The sequence below is a fragment of the Uranotaenia lowii genome, chromosome 2, assembly GCF_029784155.1.
Source record: "Uranotaenia lowii strain MFRU-FL chromosome 2, ASM2978415v1, whole genome shotgun sequence".
Classification (NCBI taxonomy): domain Eukaryota; kingdom Metazoa; phylum Arthropoda; class Insecta; order Diptera; family Culicidae; genus Uranotaenia; species Uranotaenia lowii.
Window position 1 is genome coordinate 12,972,656 of NC_073692.1, and position 18,693 is coordinate 12,991,348.

General features: G+C 36.6%; 1 protein-coding gene across 1 annotated transcript in view; it reads right to left on the bottom strand.

The window, feature by feature from the left end:
* LOC129744830 (nuclear hormone receptor FTZ-F1 beta-like) overlaps positions 1 to 6,996 on the bottom strand; it is an 85,520-nt gene extending 78,524 nt beyond the window's left edge. The window contains exons 1-2 of the mRNA XM_055737556.1: positions 6,755 to 6,996; positions 4,996 to 5,434 (exon numbers count right to left, since the gene is read on the bottom strand). The gene's annotated coding sequence lies outside the window, so the exon portion shown is untranslated. The remainder of the gene's footprint in view (positions 1 to 4,995; positions 5,435 to 6,754) is intronic.
* Between the last annotated feature and the right edge of the window lie 11,697 nt (positions 6,997 to 18,693).

The window sequence follows — 18,693 nt, forward strand, 5'->3', positions numbered from 1 at the left end:
AATAGAAGGTTTTTAGGGTTAAGAACATTTCTATTTAAAATAAAATTCGTAACACCGTTATTGAAATTCTGACTAGATCGTGATCACAATAAGCTCTGGCAAATTAAAGTGATCATTTAAAAACGTAATTAATGAAAACGGTATAGTTTCCAAATCAGGTTTAAAAATTTACACCAACCTCCCAACACGATGCGACATTCGTCCAAAGGGGCCTCGCCAACATGGCGAACTTCGGGTGATCCGGGACAACGAGATCAGTAACACAAAAGTAGGTAGGTTATAGGTAGGTACCTACAGAGATCCCCAAAGGAAACGACCGAACCAACACAGAACCAAAACCAACCAATGCGCTGGCTCTGGCAGCAGCAGCATTGGTTGGCTCCCCTTTTTTTCACGGAAGAGGAAGAAACGAAAGAGCGAAGCGAAAAAAGGGGGAACCCCGCCAGGGAGAGGTTCCGTCAATGTCATGAAACTCACGCACACGTACGCGAAGGTCATCTTTTCGGTTGCTCCTCTTCACACAGTAATCGTTGCGGACGGACAAACCGCAGCACGAGCCCCAAAGACCCCCCATCTTCGCTACCCCAACGAACCCCATTCATTCTCCATGACGATCGTAGTAGCTTAGCTTAATCAGCGTCCTTCAGTTCAGGGTCGAACTGCGCCAATGTTGGTACCGGCTGGCTGCTTGCTACGCTATATGTGTATTTTCTTGTGGTAGCGCGAGCGACTATTATTATGGTGAATCATAGCAGGCGAAAGAGTCTTCGTTGTCGACGAAACTAACAACGAGGTCGAACGAAACGAAATGCGATCTTCTTCGCCGCCACATCCCCCTCATCCGATGATCGTGTCGTGTCGTGGCCAACTGTGGTGAGGCAGTTTTTTTTTCATTCTGTCCTATCTACTTTCTGCCTTTGCTCTTGCTTGTGGTGTTCCGCTTCACCGTATCACGACGATGGCCGGCAAGCGACGACAGCGATCGTTCAACTTCCGCACTGGGGCAAAATGTTGGACGGTTTTTTTATTGTCTCTTTACTTTTGAGCAGGTCGGAACGCCAATAGTTAAAACTTCTATTCGGAGTTCAGATACTGGATCAAAGGCCCGTTACTACAAAATGAAAATAATATTAAGAGTAATCTGGATTTCTTAACTTGAATTTTGGAAACGAGTTAAGAACCTGAAACTTGAATTCTACTCCCTAATTCGAATTCAAATATTATAACATTCATAAAACAATACGCAATCTTTGCTTCAAAGCTTAAAAATAAATAAATTAAACTTTTTCACAAAAAAAAATGACTTATTCAAAACTTGTTTGCTTTTTAAACCCCTACTAATTTTTAAATTAACGCCAGCATAAAAACCACGATGGAGATTTTTTTAACCCGAATGGTATGCTTAAGAGCTCATATAAGGTGTAGCATGGCTACGAGCGAAATCTGAATCTGAAAACTGAGTTTTGAATCTGAATCTGAAACCAGAACTCGAATTTCGAATCTTATTTGTGATTCCGACCTCTTCTCAGTTCTGAGTTCTAAATTTTTTCCGAATCTAGTTTTTTAGTGTAAATATTGAATCTAAAACTTAAGCTCTAAATCTCGAAAATCTAAAGAATTGGACAAGTTTGTTTTAACGGAATTCATAATCTCCTCTTGTCATGTTAAGGAGTGAAGCCGAGTAGTGATCTAATTCCTTGTCATTTTAGGACTTCTTTGTTCACCATTTAAAGACATTCAAATTACATTTCAATCAGTCTTATCCCGATGACTTCACCGGATTTCCATATATTCATCCAGCGCGGAGCTTATTATTAAGATAACCTTGAACACATTTTGAGTGCGGATTCTAAGTAGCCGAACGAACGAACAAGTTGTAAATTCCTGTTTATATTTTTTCTTAATGTTGTCACCCCGTTATGACAGCAGAAACAGAAGAAAAAACAACAATAACAAGCATCAAACGATAAAATCGTAATAAAATCCATCCCACGCGTTTCACACATCGTCGTTGTTGTTGGTGTTGTATGTGCAAAACCACCTGATGATTCGTTAGCTTCTGGTTGTACACTTCCAATGTTCGTTTTTTTGAATTTCAGTCCACCTTGCCTTGCTTCCACCTTCTCGCTCTTGGCGCTGCCATTTGCCGAATTTGGCAAATCATCAGCAACTTTTCATGTGTTCCGTTCGTCTGAATTCAGCAACGTCCATCGACGTGATCAAATTTTGTGTTTCAAAACCTCCGAACGCGATCCCCGCTAGACGCCGAGCACAATCCCTCTTCATAAGACCAAAAAATAATCTCAAAACCATCAAGTGTAGGTACGTAACGTATTCGTACAGACGGGGGTCGTTCGGTGGCAATGTCCTTGAAAAGGTCTTTCGTTGAACAAAAAGTGTTTTTTTTTCTGCTGCCCGACTGCTTCCCGGCTCAATTCGTTCCGTTTGTTTTTCTCGGTTCGGTTGGCATGGCCGTTCGGTTCCCATTTTCGGGATGATCATCAATGTATCTGTGCGGATTTTTATTCTTTTTTTTCTACGATGGATGGTTTTTTTAAACTTCAGCAACAATGAGAGTGATTCCCGAAAAAAAAACCATTCGACCTTCAATCGCACCCGACCATCAAACGCAGTTAGCTTTGCCTTTTTTTGCTGTTGCTCTTGCGATGATAAACTGCGGTAACAAAGAAAACAAATAAATACCTAATAACGATGAGAAGAGGTTTCGTTTGGCTCGGTACGCCTACTGTGGTTGGTTGGGTTCTTCAGCACGATCTCTTTGCTGTGGCGCAGGGTCGTTCGTTCGCTCATCGGATAATGGCGACTATGATGTTGATGATGATGATGATCGCTCATTTAATGTGTAGCCGGTTGCTATGATTCACCTTTTATGAGTGTTTGGGCATGCCGTTTGGGTTAATAATAACCCCAGTGTGGTTTTTATGCTCGCGAATGATTTTTGTTTCTATCTTAGAAGCAGCCTAGCATACAACATTCATGCTGTGGGTGTAGTGATGAACGGCGGAAAACATAATCAACGTGATGTCAACGTGTTGTAAACTACCAGCGACCAATTAACCCGCAGAGTTGTGAGGTCAAAGTAATATCTTCCGTTGTTTTGAAGTGGCACACTTTCGATCAGATTCAAAACTTAGATTCAGAACTTTCAATACAGTTTCTGGATTCGTGATTCAGAATTTAGTTTGAGTATTCCCGATCAGGAGAGCATATCAAAATAATAACTCGAACGTATCTCACCAAGATATTTACATCTGATTCAGTTATAATTAAAAACTCAAACATTTCGATTTTACGTTTCTCCAAAATGAATTATATCTTATTCTGATTGACAGACTTGAATGGGGTTGAGCTCATTTTCAATGATCAAGTTTTTTTTCGGATTGTCCTAAAATAAAATGATTATATCTCATTTTAATATACGTACACTGCAAAAAATCCACACTTCGGATGTATGTTTCCCTTACACATACGTCTTCCAAATTGTTCTACACTTAGATTTCATAAGCTTCATATGACAATCATATGTCACACATAAAATTCATATTCGAATTATGAAATGTATGTGTTATTGACAGATAAGATCTAAGATTTTCACGTGTTCAAAATGGCCACCCTGAAGAAAAAGTTGGTGTGTCGTTCTCTACTCAAATGCAATAATTAGGTGAGTAATACTCAAAAAAGAAAATAACAGTGGATCATTATTTATCTTTTCTTCTCTACCCCGTAGGACTACATGAACATGAGGAAATCAGTTGTGAAGTGGTTGTCGAGAGAAGAAGGTAAGTTAATCAATTTATGATTTCTATAGCATGATTGAAAATAGTTTTTTCTTTTATTTTGCAGAACCAGGAGTCTGGTGTCCGCCATAGTCGTCAATCCCGTGTTCCAGGAAAATATGATGGACGTAATGGAGCAAACTCCCGGAAATGATCTATTTCAAAAAGATCTGTAGTTTTTGTCGGATAAGTATTTTTAAAATAAATAATTTCAAAATGATGAACCGTTTAATATCTTTCTTCGTCCGAAAAATTCTTTCGAACAAAAAAAAACGCCTTTGAGTAGACAAGTATGAAAACGCCCCAAAGTAGGCAAGCCTTTGAGTATAACGTAGGCTTATAATATTTAAGTGTGGGATTTAACTTTTACGTGACGCATATAAAAATTATAATCTTGTATTCTATATGTGTGGGCACGTATTTTCCAAATGGGAATCACATTGCAAAAATCTATAAGGCTAACACATATTCCTAAAATGTGAATTTTTTGCAGTGTACAAATTCTTATGAAACACGGACATCGAAGTCAACGGCCCAAACCGTACATTAATGAGTTTCGCTCAACAGATGTATAAAATCGAATCCAATTTTTGGGAAACCAAAAACGGCACATGGTTTTATCAAATAATGTGGTTTATCGACATTCCACTAGAATTTTTTCTCGAAGTACTCATATCTTGATAATTTATAATTTTGATAGGATTTGTTCTGCCCAATATCAAACTATGCTATTTGAACGAGATATAATCTTGAAAGGATCATATCTAAGATTGATATAATTTAGCTTTGATCGCATTGATTTTTTGATATAATTTGAGATAGTTTAACATCCTACGAGTACTGAATCATTACTCATTTAGATAGGAAAAAATTAGTATCAAAATATCTCATCTTGATATAATTTAGTTTTTTCCTCCTGATCGGGAAATTCTATAAAGTCGTGACACTGATTGGGCTCTGAAATCAGTCTAGACTTCATCGATATCTAGATACTGGAAAAGTTAGTTGTGCTAGCGATTGCTATCATCGTTGATGTTAAGAGCATGCCTCTTATACACTCTTCAATGGCTGTGAGATTCAAAGGTATACATGGGATATCACAGGAATACGCTAAGGAGTTCAACGACAAATATCATGTGATATTCTGAAAAATTTACAAAAAATCGTATTATTGCAAAGAACTCAACCATTAACTTACTCTTGGTCCACAGGAACAGGAAAGGTTGATGCTCCGTCGTCGTTGATCCGTTGTTTCTGTAGCCGTCGCCGTCGTTGGCTAAATTATTCAACGCTTGTTGTTGCCGGACGCTTCCAACGCGATTTTCGGATCCGAGCGCTTGTCTAGTGTTGCTGATTCTTGTTTTTATTCCTTCCGCGGTGCTGTTGTTGTTGTTATCTCTCGGACGGAGAAGTCAAAAAACCCAAACCCTAACTCGAAACTCAAAAGCAAACTTTGAGTGCGCGATTGTTGTTGATCGGTTTTGTTTGTTGTGTGTACTCTCTTCTGCTGGCACACTCTTCTTCCTTTCTTCTTGCTCGTCGCCGTCGGATGGGCCCGTTCAGAGTTTATTGACACTGACTGAGACACACCAATACATTGAACTTTGCTTTCCTACCCACTCCTATTGGAGACTCTACTGCCATCGAGGAGAGAGAATAACAGAAGAAAAAAATCAACACCGTGTATAGCTCTTCGTTTTCTTCCACTTTCCTTGTTTCCACCAAAACAGCGTACAGGTAAAAGAACTGCGACACTAAACCAACAGAAAAAATAGCGCTACACAAACAAACCGGTCGCAGTATGCGTTGTCCTCAGCATGGAAAATTGGAAAAGAAGGCCATTTTTAAGGCTCTTTCTCCTTTCTACAACACCACTACTATCACAGTCGCAGCAGGCGGCTAATATTTGCACAATTTGTTTTTCAACCGAGTCACCTTTTTTCCTGTATGTTTGCTTCAACGACCTCCAAAGGGAAAATAAAAAAAAATCTCTTTCGCTCTCCCTCTCTTTCCCACTGCCTGCCAGTCTTCCGGGGCCAATTGGAGTCAAACACAGAGAAAAAAGAAACACCTTGCTGCCTTGATTGCTATTGGACTCTTGTAGAAATGTTGTTATTATTATTGTTGGCGTCTGAACTCTCAACAACACACATCGAGAGGAGGCCTCTTTGTCGTTCTTTCATGATCAGATGCGACGCGACGATGACGACCCAACACCATCTCGAACGACCTTCCCGAATCGACAACAGTGTTGCCACATTGAAATACGTTTAAATTCTCTACTTAAACAATATAACAACTACTCACCTCAAACTTTATGTTAAGTTTGGGAATACGAAAAATCAATCTTTTGAAACTTGAACAAAACTGTTATCATTTTTAGGTTAATCTACAAGTGTGGCAACCTTGACAGATGGGTGGGTGTGTTGGTAAATGTTCTTTGCTTGAAACGAGGCTCGGTGGTCACTCAAAAATGAATGGTAGAAAAAAAAATCAGATCAAACTTTTAAAAGAAACCGACAAACCCGATGTCGACTTTCATCGAGTTCAAACGAACGGACTTGAAAGTTTCTTTAATTATTATTTGTCAAAACACCGTTCATTCTGTCACCTGCCACCTTTCGATTTGTTTATTTGCCCCTTCGTCGAAACGGCCAAGGTCGACCTCCATTCATTTATTCGCTAGCTCCTAGCAATTATTGTACAATGGAGCCGAACGCTATCCGAACCACATCTTTCTTCCACCTTTCACTCGTCGTTTTGACCAATTCCTTTGACCGTCTACCGTCTTTTTTTCAGGTCTCTCTTCCACTCTCTTTTTTCCATTTTTTTTTTTCAATGAGAAAAGCGTTGTAAAAAATCCAACCCACTGCTGTTTGGTGGATAACAGGGAAATATCAGTGACTTCTTAGATTTTCACGAAACCCCACCAGAAACAAAAACCACACATGAATTACCACTGCAAGAACTGGAAGCTGGATGCAACAATTCAGAGCGAAAAACTGAAACACGGCTCGAAGGACCAACGAAACAACAGAAGAAGAAAAAAACCGAACTAGATGCACTTTACTAAGGTAGTAAGAGACTAACAAACCGGACACACTAAAAAACGAGACCCGCCGAATCGTGCGAGAGACGAACAACGAAAAATCGCTAAAACACGTTCTACTCTCGCGCGCTACCGACTCCAACTGAACTGCCTCGGAAATCTGAGACAACCGGACGGCCGACGACGGCGGCTAACTTGTACAATAATCCGAATCCAAGAGGCGTCCTCTCAACCCAACTCTCCAAGTCCCAGCCAAGCACAGGTCGATCAGGTGTGTGTCTCTTTCCTGCCCGCGCTTTGTCCAATTTGAAATGGGTGAATGAAACGAGGCAATGGGATTGTGAAACGGATGCCTGCTTACTTGTGGATGTGTCCTGGTGTTCTTTGTTTGTTGCTGCGTGCAAGCGAGATAGAAGCAAAAAGTGTGTGGGCAGCCTTGGCTTGGCAAGTGCCGTTATTCGTGTCGTTGCGTCCCCAAGTATGAGTGCTGTGGCAGATTCCCTCACACAAGCGCGGAACAGGTCTTGTATACTGGATTAAACTTGTGTGGAAGGTGCTCGACGAGAGATGGCGGACATGTTGTTCTAAAAAAGTTGAATGCAACATTGATGATCGTTTTGAATTGATGGTTGGAGACCTATCTCTCTCGTGGAGATCCTGTAGTGAACCCAGATTACACCTAAGGGTGATATCTAAAATACCATCGCAATCCGGATCAGAAAGGCCTCATTTGGATTTTCTGGTCTTTGAATTGCATCTCAAACGTGGGACCACATCGGCAGTAACATTGAGATGCAATTGAAACCAAAATTCAGGAAAAGGAGTTAAGATGCATTGGGTATTCGCAGCGAAAAGATCGATGGAGAAGCACTCGACTAGTATTCAGATGAAGATCGTTGCAGTTTACCACTTTAGCCTTGCTGCAGAAATAAGCACTTTCGTTCAGATAACGAAAGTTATGGAATACTATTTGTATCGGGAAACTGATAATATAATCGTCTTTATTTTGTACAATGTTTTGTTACACTAGTGATTGTTTCCTATTCGAATTACCCATCCGTTGTTCTGACAACACTTTACTTGTGGATTCTTAACTGTTCAACTGGCAACCATTCCAGAAAACACTCACGTAATAGTTCAACCAACAGGCTATCGAACTCAACACTCAAGCATTCGTTACACCCAATCGAATTATGTCTGCACTTTTCTTCTTGTTTGGAACAGAATTTGAAGTCGAAAATCATTTGCCTTGAAACACGTTGATTACTAAATTCCAACTAAATACCTACATTTCACACTAAAGACATAAGTTTTGCTAGCGATTGCTAATATCGATAAGTTCGACATATTCAAATGTGATGGAAAGTATAAGAAAAACATAAGATATCACAGAAAGAAAGAACATAAGCCGAATATCATGAATTTTTCGAAAAAGGTACAACGGATCACCGACAGGACTTTAACCCGCAAATTCCGCTTCAGTACAACGGCGCGTTATCCAATTACACCACGGTTGATCTCTAGATCTTCTATAGATACTCCAGGTATATCTCGCATAGGTTATTTGCTTTTTTCAAATTACAAACTGTTGAAAATTCAAAATAACACACATTTTTAATGATGACGACATTGAAAAACGAGGGTAAAGTAGTGGTATCTTTTTCAAAAATGTTGACTTTACTTTTTGGTAGCATTCAAATCTTACGTAGCGCATTTAGGGTGGGGGCAGGTTGTAACGCTTTGTGGATTTTGCTTAGAAATTCAAAGACCCCCATTATTACGTAGTTCAACAAGACCAAATTTGTAAAATAAAACCTGTTCCATGGCTGTTTGACTCACTTCTTATTAACTTGTGCCATTCAGTGTTAAATTGGCAAAAAAAGCAGCTAAAATTTGTTGTTTAAAGCCGAATCATGACTATTGAACAAAAATTACCGTTGAAAGTTTAATTTTCTTTTAATCTAATTTATTCTTTTAATTAATGAACAGAAATTAAAATTTAATTTTCTAATTTTTAGCCTCTATTTTTTTAGTTTTATAACATTATGGCGACAAGTGGAACTGGAAACAGGTTTTTGGCTGGTTTTCGATCATTACAATAAGCTGTTTTTGGAAAAGCTTTAAATTTGACTCTTAAAAGCATAAATTATAAAAAAAAACTGGAAAAAATTCATAGTTTCTGTTCCATTGTGTTACATCGAGAGGGCAAATTTAAAGTGTTTCTAATTCTTCGAATAACTAACTCCATTTTATTTCCTACTTTTATGTCATGGCTATTACTGGAACACTCTTCAGAATATTAATCCCTTTTAACCTCGGCTTTGTTCCGCCACCTTTAACGTATCCAACCCTCGTCTACTTTTTGTCGAAGTGAGACCACCTTCTCCATAATTACATCTTGAACCGAATCACTATCTCACTCTCTTTGCCTCCACAACTTCTCTCGACTTCACTCCACGAGTAGCATTTTGCACAAAATCTTAACCACTATTTCGGATCTATTTCTTTAAATTTACAATGTTTTCACTTCAATTATGCTCAGAAAAGGATTTTTAAAGCACAACATCGAAAGGAAATCTTAACTAGATCACAGAAACACTCTGGAAATCACCGGATAAACAACTACCGCACTTGACGAGAGCCACGGCCCACGAGAGGAGAATTTTCGAACGAATAATTCTAGCGTAACATTTCAAAAGGGCGAAACTACCAAATGTAAACAAATCGAGTTAACGGTTATTCCGGATGCACGCGGTTGCACTTTACCTATTAAACGCGGTTTCATCTTAAAATTACTTAAAACTTTCAAATAATTGATAAAATTCAATTGGGCGAAACTTCATGTTGATGCATTTTCGTTGGAACATGAAGTTACGCCTATTCAATATGGAGTGAATTTTTCTATCCGTGTAGGGCCAAAAGGCGTAACTGAGTTGACCGTGTGTAACAAAACGGCCTAATTAGTTTCTGCGTGTAGGACGAATGGGCGAAACTTCAAAACCAAAACAAAAACGGCCGATCAATTGGGCGAAACTTGCAGGCGTAACTGGAATCGAAAACAATAAAAGGGCGAAACTCGAAAATCTCTGAAATTAAGTGAAAAAAGTTAAAGTTCTTGATAACCATCGAACAATAACTGAATATAATGCACATTTTTTTATTTTGTTGGACAAAAAGTGGTCGATTTTTTAAATAGAATTTGAATAGGTGTTCCGAAATTTCAAACGCGTTTTTCTCGTTTCGAGCTAACTGCTAGTTTCGCCCTTATGAAATGTTACGCAAGAATTTTTTTACTGGAAATTAACACCGTGGGTTGCTTATTTGAAATCTCTTAGAAAAAAACGGAACTTGATCAAAGATAATCGAATCCTAACACGGAAGTTGAGATGAACTTTTAAACTGCGTAGTTTAATTTCAACAAGTTTTGCTTTCTGCATTTATAACTCGGCAGAAAAAACACTATTTTTCGTTTGAACATTTTTCTTTCGAAATAATATAAATCAAAAACACTAAATTCTTAATAACCATTGCATGTATATTCGATTGAATATCTAACATTTCCACCAGGTCATAGGAAAAATTAAAATTGTAATTTAAAAGTCCTCTAAAACAATATTTTTTTCCCATGTTTAATTAAAAATTCATTTTTTTTTTAACTGTGCCTATGTTAACAGTTGCCATCTACTGGCGACACCTTCTGGAAGAACCGGGTACCATAATTCATTCATAAAAAATCATCACCTGACATTTGGTCGGGTTTCGTTAAGTTCTCATTCTGCTTTCAATGTGTTTGTGATAGCTACCATTTTTTTCAAAAGGGTATCAACAGTCTCAAGAATTCAATAAAAACAAGTTTTTATGAAGAAATTAGTATAAATGGGAAAAGGAATGCTGATGCGATGAAGCTTAGAGGATTTTAATTTTCACAAACATTTCAAGGAACTACGTCCTTAAGAAACAATTCAAAACAATCCCTTACTACTTTTCTTATAAAACTGCAAAAAAGTATTGACATTCTTTTTTTCCTAGGATTTTCATCCTGATGGATGATTCATTTAAGAACAATACCCTACATATTAGACTGAGTCGATTTGGGGTCATTTTTGAATTTCTCAAACCCTGGGGTCAGAAGAGACAAAAATGATGTTGATTTTTCACTACAAAATATTGAATTTTCCTATACCAACCTACAAGTTCAAATTTACTCATGTAAACGTTTCTTAAACATTCTGCAGAAAATCATGGATGAGTTTTGAATCAAAACGAAGCCTTTTAGACTCCAGGGTTTGAGGAATTCAAAGATGACCTTAAATCGACTCAGTCTATTTAACATTCTTATTATAATTTTTTTTTAAAAAAAACGCGTTACATATATTGTTACAAATAAATTCAGATGTTATTTTGCAATGCAATATTAAGGATTTTTGAAAAATCGTTTCAACAGAAAAAAAAATTCACATTTAATGTGATTTATAAATAAATCCTGGTTTACACTACCCGTGAAAATGAACGTGAAAAAAATCTTATTTTGTCGATTGGGTGGAATCGATTGGGAATGGTTAAAAGATGAAAGTCCAACTGGTCTTGTTGTTTAAAACCTCCTGAAACTGTTTATGGATTTGAATGAAATGCTGCAATTTTTTTCTATACACTTTGAATCATTAAATTATATTTTAAATCAATTATTCAAATTTCAATAAATCGTTTGTTTTGTCAAGTTTGATAATTTTTGCAGTTTTGAAAATTTTTAAGAGAACGACAATTTTGTCAATTCTTCCAACACTATCAATATTGTCGATTTTTTCAATTTAAGCATTTTGCCAATTTTGACAAAGTACTTATTTTTGTCAATTTTGTTATTTTAATAATTTTGTCAATTTTGTAGACTTTTCTAATTTTACGAATTACAGACTCCGTTAGATTTTGGCAACACGCCCGAACGTTCTGTGTTGCCGAAATCGAACGTTGTCAAATTGAACGGTTTTCCCTAAACAATTTTCTACAAAATAAACCGTTATTATTATCATTCTCGTAGTTGTAAGTAAGTTCTTGCCCATTTTCAGTCATATTTTATATCATATTTTTATGCGTGGTGCTAAGTTTTGTTTTTTGTTTTTTTTGTCATATTTGCGATTTTTGTCATTCTTCATCTTGTTCAATTTTGTAATTTTTAAGCACTTCATGATTTGGAAAAAATATTTTTGCAGTTTTATTTTATCACCATTCAAGAACGTTAAAACTTCAAATCTTCAAATTTATGAATTTTTCCAGTTTTTCCATGGGATTACTTATTTAAAAAACCTTCAAAATTGATATAATATATATATATATATATAATTTAGCGTTTACATTCTAAGATTTTCATTCGATTTCCAGCAATTTTTTTTTGCTGGAAACGTTCAGCAATCCAAATTTATGCTGGAAGCCAGCAAACATGATTCGTTTCGTTAAATTTTCCAGCAATTGCTCTGGTTTGCTGGAAATTTTCAGCAATCGATTCGTGTTGCTGGAAAATCAGTAACCGATCTTGCAGACCTGCAAAAACATCCACGCAGCCTTTCAACTGCAATTATATAACAATAGTTATTCAGGATAAGGAAATCATGTTTGTAAGTATCGAATTAGGCAAAGTTCTTTGAATGGCTATAAAAGTTATAAATTTTTGAAAATTGTCCATCAGTATGTTTAATTTGTATAATGGTCAGGCTATAAAGCGTAATCTGTTTTGAATTTTGTATTAATTATCATTCAATATTCTGGTTAAGTGACGGACTTCAATTTTTTTTCACGGAAGCCTTATGAATATTAAATACATTACTTTTTCATTTAACTCAATACTTTGATGAGAAATAAAAAAAACGGTTATTTTAGTAAAAAAAATCTTTTGTTTAAATTCGTAATACAGTTCGGAAATGGTCCAATGGGTGAATCATTCACCGCTTCGATGGCCTTTCGTTAAGTTTTTCCGGCAACTGTGATTGCACTCACACAACTGTACCGGAAAGTGCATAATCTTCAGTAGTGTGCGTGAAATCAGCGGAGAACCGGAAAATTTTTTAACGAACCGCCTGCTATACGTTTGTCGAACTGGTGTGCATAGGGTGCAGTTTAGTTGAGTTGTGAGTTGTGAAGCAGCTAGACGACCCTGTCCGAGAGAACACTGTTTTGTTGAAATAGAACGCGTGTTTTTTCGCCAACAGCAAAGATCCGGACGGAACGGAACCAATCCGGATTTCGGTTGTTTTAGCCCAGACTTTTAAAAGGAGTTTGTGAATCGTCTTGTAGTGCTCGTGTGCGGAAGTAGAGTAACGCGTTTTCGGTTTTGTTTTTCGGTGTTTTTTTTTATTAATTTTCCCTGCGAGCGGGCACAGTGGAAGAAGACATTTTTTTTCTCGTTATTTTAAAGTTTCCATCACAACATTGCGAGCCCAGCCGCAGAGGTCGGTGATTCCAATTCGAAAAACTTGTGCCAGTTTTCTGTTTTGCTGTAGATTGGCTTTTCGAGTGGAGTTTTTCTTGCACGGAGTTTGATTGCGAATTATTGGTTTTTGGGGAAAAGGGCATGCATATTGCATGAGAAATTTTCTCGGTTATTCTGAAGATCACGGAGTGACGAAGCAATAGGTCAGTGTATTTCCGTTCAAGCCTCCTGCACATGGTATTGGGGATCTGTGAGGGCGCTTGTGTGTCGTGGCGAATGTTTGTGTGGCGAATGTTCTTGGCGCGGTGACACCGAGAAGAGTTTAAATTGAAAAAAATCTTAAAAAAGTGCTTGAGCCCAAGTAGGCCTTGTGCATCGCGGAGAATCTTTCTTGTGTGGGAAAAAAAGTTGGGAGGAAAAGTTAAAGTAAAATTGCAAGAATCGTGTGCTGTTGTTAGACGATCAAAGACGGCTTTGACGAATCGGCTTGTTCAGAAGAAATCTCGAAGATTGAAGGAAAAAATTGTTTGCCATCTTTCAAGATCGGCCCCGAGAGTGTGTTCAATCAGCGAAGACGACGACCAGCCACGGTCTTCTACTTCTCTATCGCTGTTATTGTTGCTGCTGCTGCTGCTGCTGCAGGAGGATTACGTTACGGTTTGCAGAAGATACGGCACAGTCATCGATCATCAACGAAAACAACGGCAATTGAATGTAATGAAGCAGGTTTTTCTACCTTTTCTATTTATTCGCATTAGCAAATGGCAAGCAAGCTAAACAGTTGGTAGATTATTATCTGTACAAAGATATGAAAAATTAATTCTAATTGGGGTTCCAACAAAAGATTCGTTGTGGAGTTAGATAGGTCAACACTTGAGGGGGTTTTTTATGCAACGACCATTATCTGACGACAGCAGCCATTTGGCTGATGGAGCTGCTAAACTAGGTCTGAACAGGTCGGAAAAGGAGTCGAAGTTGGCCTTGGCCGGCTCCGTTTTTCGTACTATGTGTCTAGTCTAGCAGCCATCGACATTAATGAAAACAACAACCACAACACAACAGCCTAGCCGCCATGTGGCAAAGTCACGGGTTGCTGCGTGTAATTTCCTCTTGATAACAGCGATTTTGTTCAATGCAATCAGGCACGGTGTCATTTTTTTTATTTCTTCCTTCACACAAGAGGGGCTGTAGTGCTCAGCGAAAAAATTTATTATTGTAGCAGCAAGTGCGTTTGTTTGCTGCTTTTTTCTTTGTCGCTGTGTGTATATGTTTGTGTGCGGTGGGTTCTGTTCAGTTCCAGCACAACCCAAAAAAGTGCATCAACAAGAAGAAACTCAAAAAGAATTGTCGAGCGCGTTCAAAAACAGAAGTAAAATACAAGCGAGTTGAAGAAGAAAACCACACTAGACACTACCCACAAAAGTCTGCTGCTACGCGATCTGCTATTATTTTTTTTGGGTCCCACCTCGATCTCGCACCAAGAACAAGTAGAAAAAGTAGGCCCCCCCAAATCAGTCGTACACGTTTGTTGTAGGCTTCCCAGTCAAGTGTGTGTCTGTTGGTGTTTTTGTGGTTGTTCCTTCTGTTCTCGTAAGCACGATAAGCCAAACAGAAGAACGAACACAGACAGAGAAACCCTGTGGGGGGAAATATGTGGCAACCGGATCAAAGTCAACAGTTAACTGGAGAACGGTTTGAGGTCTGAGGAATCTCTGGAAAGAACAACAAGCAGCGTTCCAGGTTCTTGTTGAAGTCGAAGTAGGAAACAGGTTTGGCACACAAACATTTTCAAGGCGATCGGAAAAGAGATAAAAACGAAAAGCGTTCGCCAAAATGTTTGGGCTGTTGCATAATTCTTTCCAATGTTTGATAGTTAAATTTATAAACAAAGTTTCCTTGAAAAAAATCGCCAAACTCATATTATTTCTTACATAAATTCAACTCCAAAAGTTGAATAAACCTTGATTAATATTTAAGTTAAAAAAAACGTCTATCATCACAACGTTGAGAAAAAAAACCGTTTGACCACCAGTCAGTAGTTAATCGTTCGTTCGATGGATGAGTGGAATTTGCATGCGAAATTGTACTGGTGTGTTGTACCTGTAAGTAGGTATTTGCAAGATAGCACTTTTTGTAGAAAAAAATGGACATTTGCAGCGATGTGGCACTTATTTCTTACGCTATTAGTCATATTACGACACATTCAATCGATGCCATTCGGGTGAATCTATCGAACATTTCCGATTGCGAATTGCAAACCGCAAAGTCACTTAGATAACACAGGTGTACAGCATTTTGGTGTCTATGTTTCAATAACTGATTTTAGAAAATTTCAGAGTCCTGAATTCGAATAATTGGTCGCATTCCGTCTATCACCTCTGGTCACAACATCAGTTTTGAGTAAAACAAATTTAAAATTAATAACAAACCTACTAAAAAAAACAAAAACATATTTTGAATCTATCCTTTACTTATTAACGTTCATTCAAATTTTTCCGAGTTATTTCAATTTCAGATAAAAGTTCCTTAAATAAAAAAAATCCCTATTTTTAAATGGAACAAGCTTTAATTTATTCTAGCTTCACATAAGAACGTTTTGAATTTTTGATTTTAAATATTTCTATTTATTCTACAACTTTGCTGAAGACTGGAAATTATTTTGACTTTTAAATTTCTTCAAAATTCTCATTTTTTTTTCAGAACGGGGAAACATAAACCAAAAAAAAAACTTCTATAACTTTTTTCTCAGAAGTCAAAATTACTTACGGTTTTTGGGGAAGTTGATTATTGAATTAAATTGAAATTGTTTGTTATACTCCACAGTTTTACTTATTTTGGAAGAGCTGATGGAAAAAATCTAATTTCACACTTGGATTCAGTGCCCCCAAATCATTCGAAATTTGTTGCCTGAAACATTACATTACCATTTGTATCAATAAGTTTCACTAAATGTTCAAACGGAGTATTAGGATGGAAATAGTGTTCTGATTTTTTAGGCTTTCAGAAGGATTTTTTCATAACCAGGAACCCAAACATGTAAATTCAATTTGACACCATAGTATAGTCTAGCTTTTGTGATTTGTATAAAATTGTTTTTTTTAAATAATTTTTATTATCAGAATTGGATTAAAATTCATTAAATTCTTAATACTAGCTGAGAAAAGTGTATTTATCCAAAACGTTTTAACACACATTCCTTTTTTCAAACTCAAAATTAAGTTGTTTTGGTTCAAACCAGCACTTCCGTGGCAGCCCTCCACTTTGAGTTCGACTGGGCAATCGCAAAACTAAGTTCTGGCTGGCATTCTCAAAAGTATGTTCGACAGCCGAACTCCAATTTGTATTGCCTTTATTCGTAGCTACTCAAAATGCAGTTCGACAGCCGAACTCGCTAAGTGCTTTCAGTTCAACATACACAAAGAGGGTTCAAATTTTAGTTCATTAGAGCGATCTCAGTTTTGCTCCTTAGCTGAAAGAAAATGGCTTTAGTTTTAGTTTTAGTTCGCAGTTCGAACTCCGTTTTGAACCATCGCAAGGAGGAAAAATTGAACTATACTTAAGTTCATATAATCGAACTATTTTTTGACCACGATCAAAACAGGATTTCAGTGGCAGACCTCAAGAGTTCGACTGGGCATACTCATTAGACTGAGTCGATTTGGGGTCATTTTTGAATTTGCCCTGGGGTCTTAAAAGCTTCGTCTTGGTCCAAAACTCATCCATGAATTTTTGTAGAATTTTGATGTAACGTTTACATGAGTAAATTTAAACTTTTAGGTTTGTATGGAAAATTGAATATTTTGTACTGAAAAATCAACATCGTTTTTGTTTCCTCTGTGGAATCGAGCCAGCGGACAGTTTTTGTGCCAATTCCTAAGGGTACGAACACAGTGAGCGCGAAGCGAACTGCGAAGCGAAATATTCATTCACCGGATGAATTTCGCAAGTTCGTTTTTGAAGGCCGGCCACAGTGCACGCGAATTGCGAAGCGGTTCAACACTGAATTATTCACACGTGAAAAAATCTTTGCAAATTTATTTGCAGAATAAAAACTGTGAACGGGGAATACGTGCCGCGCAAAAAAACCGCTTTAATTCCGCGAAAAACCAAGATGGCGAAAATGGCAAAAAACACTGCTGAAATCGCATAAAACACCCATAATTGTCGTATTAGGTGAAAGGAATCAATTAGTAGAAGTCGAATTTTGCAGTCTGACGCTATGAAACGCCATCTTAAAATCCAATTCGGCGGCTTCCGCTCAACTTTAAAATATTTCAAATGACTGAAAATCGCATGAAAACAAATCTACCAAAACTATGACAAAAATATAACAAAATTATGAAAAGATATTTTACAATATTATGACAACAAAAATTACGAAACACTGACAAAACTTTGAGAAAAATATGGCAAAGGTGATAAAAATATTTGAAAAATATACCAAAATTTGATAAATTTGACATTAAAATGGCAAAGCAATGACCAAAATATTAAAAAAATCTCACAAAATTAATTAAAATTGACTAAACTAAATAACAAAAAAATTACAATGATAACAAAACACGAAATAAAAACTTTGACAAATATTTGACAACATTATGGAAAATATGACAAATGAAATATTAATATGACAAATATATTTATTTGTATTATGTATTTGTCATCATTTTGTATTTTTTTTTACATGTATTTAAAAGTATTTTGTTATCTTTTAATTTCATTCTTCATAATTTTGTCAGACTTTTATCATATTTTTCTCAGAACTTCGTCATATTCCTATTCCATTTGTCCTATTTTTTTTCATTTTAATGTCAAATTTTTGCCATGTTTTTACCACCTTTGAAATATATTTTTTTATTATATGTGTCAGTTTTGTGATTTTATTGTAAATTTATTTATTACTCTGTTATTTTTGTAAATTAGTTGGCGAAATTTGTCATATTTTTCGGTATAATTTTTTCAGCACGTTTGTCGTGTTTTATTCAAAGTTTTGTCATTTGTCATTATTTTGTTTGTCATATTTTTGTCATAGTTCTTTCAAATTTTTGTCATTTTTCAAATTTTAGTAATTATTTATATTTTTGCCACGCAGTTTTGTTATATTTTTGTCATTATTACTTTATTTTTCAACACGTTGTCATATTTTTTTTAATTTCTTTCAGTGCTTTTCTGCAGTTTTCTCAAAATTTTTGTCAATCATTTTTCAAAAAGGGAAATTTTCCGCTGAACAACTTTGTCGAAGACCGTAACCTTATATTTCAACATTTTTAGGTCTTTTCAAAGGCATGAATTTCTTAACTTTTTTATTCTCAATGCAAATTAAAAAATCTTCTGAAATTTTAAATTTATCGAAAATTTATTCGAGTTTTTCATGTTTCCTATACGCTGCCGCTGCCGGCAAGTCTGTCCCATATGCAAAAACAACG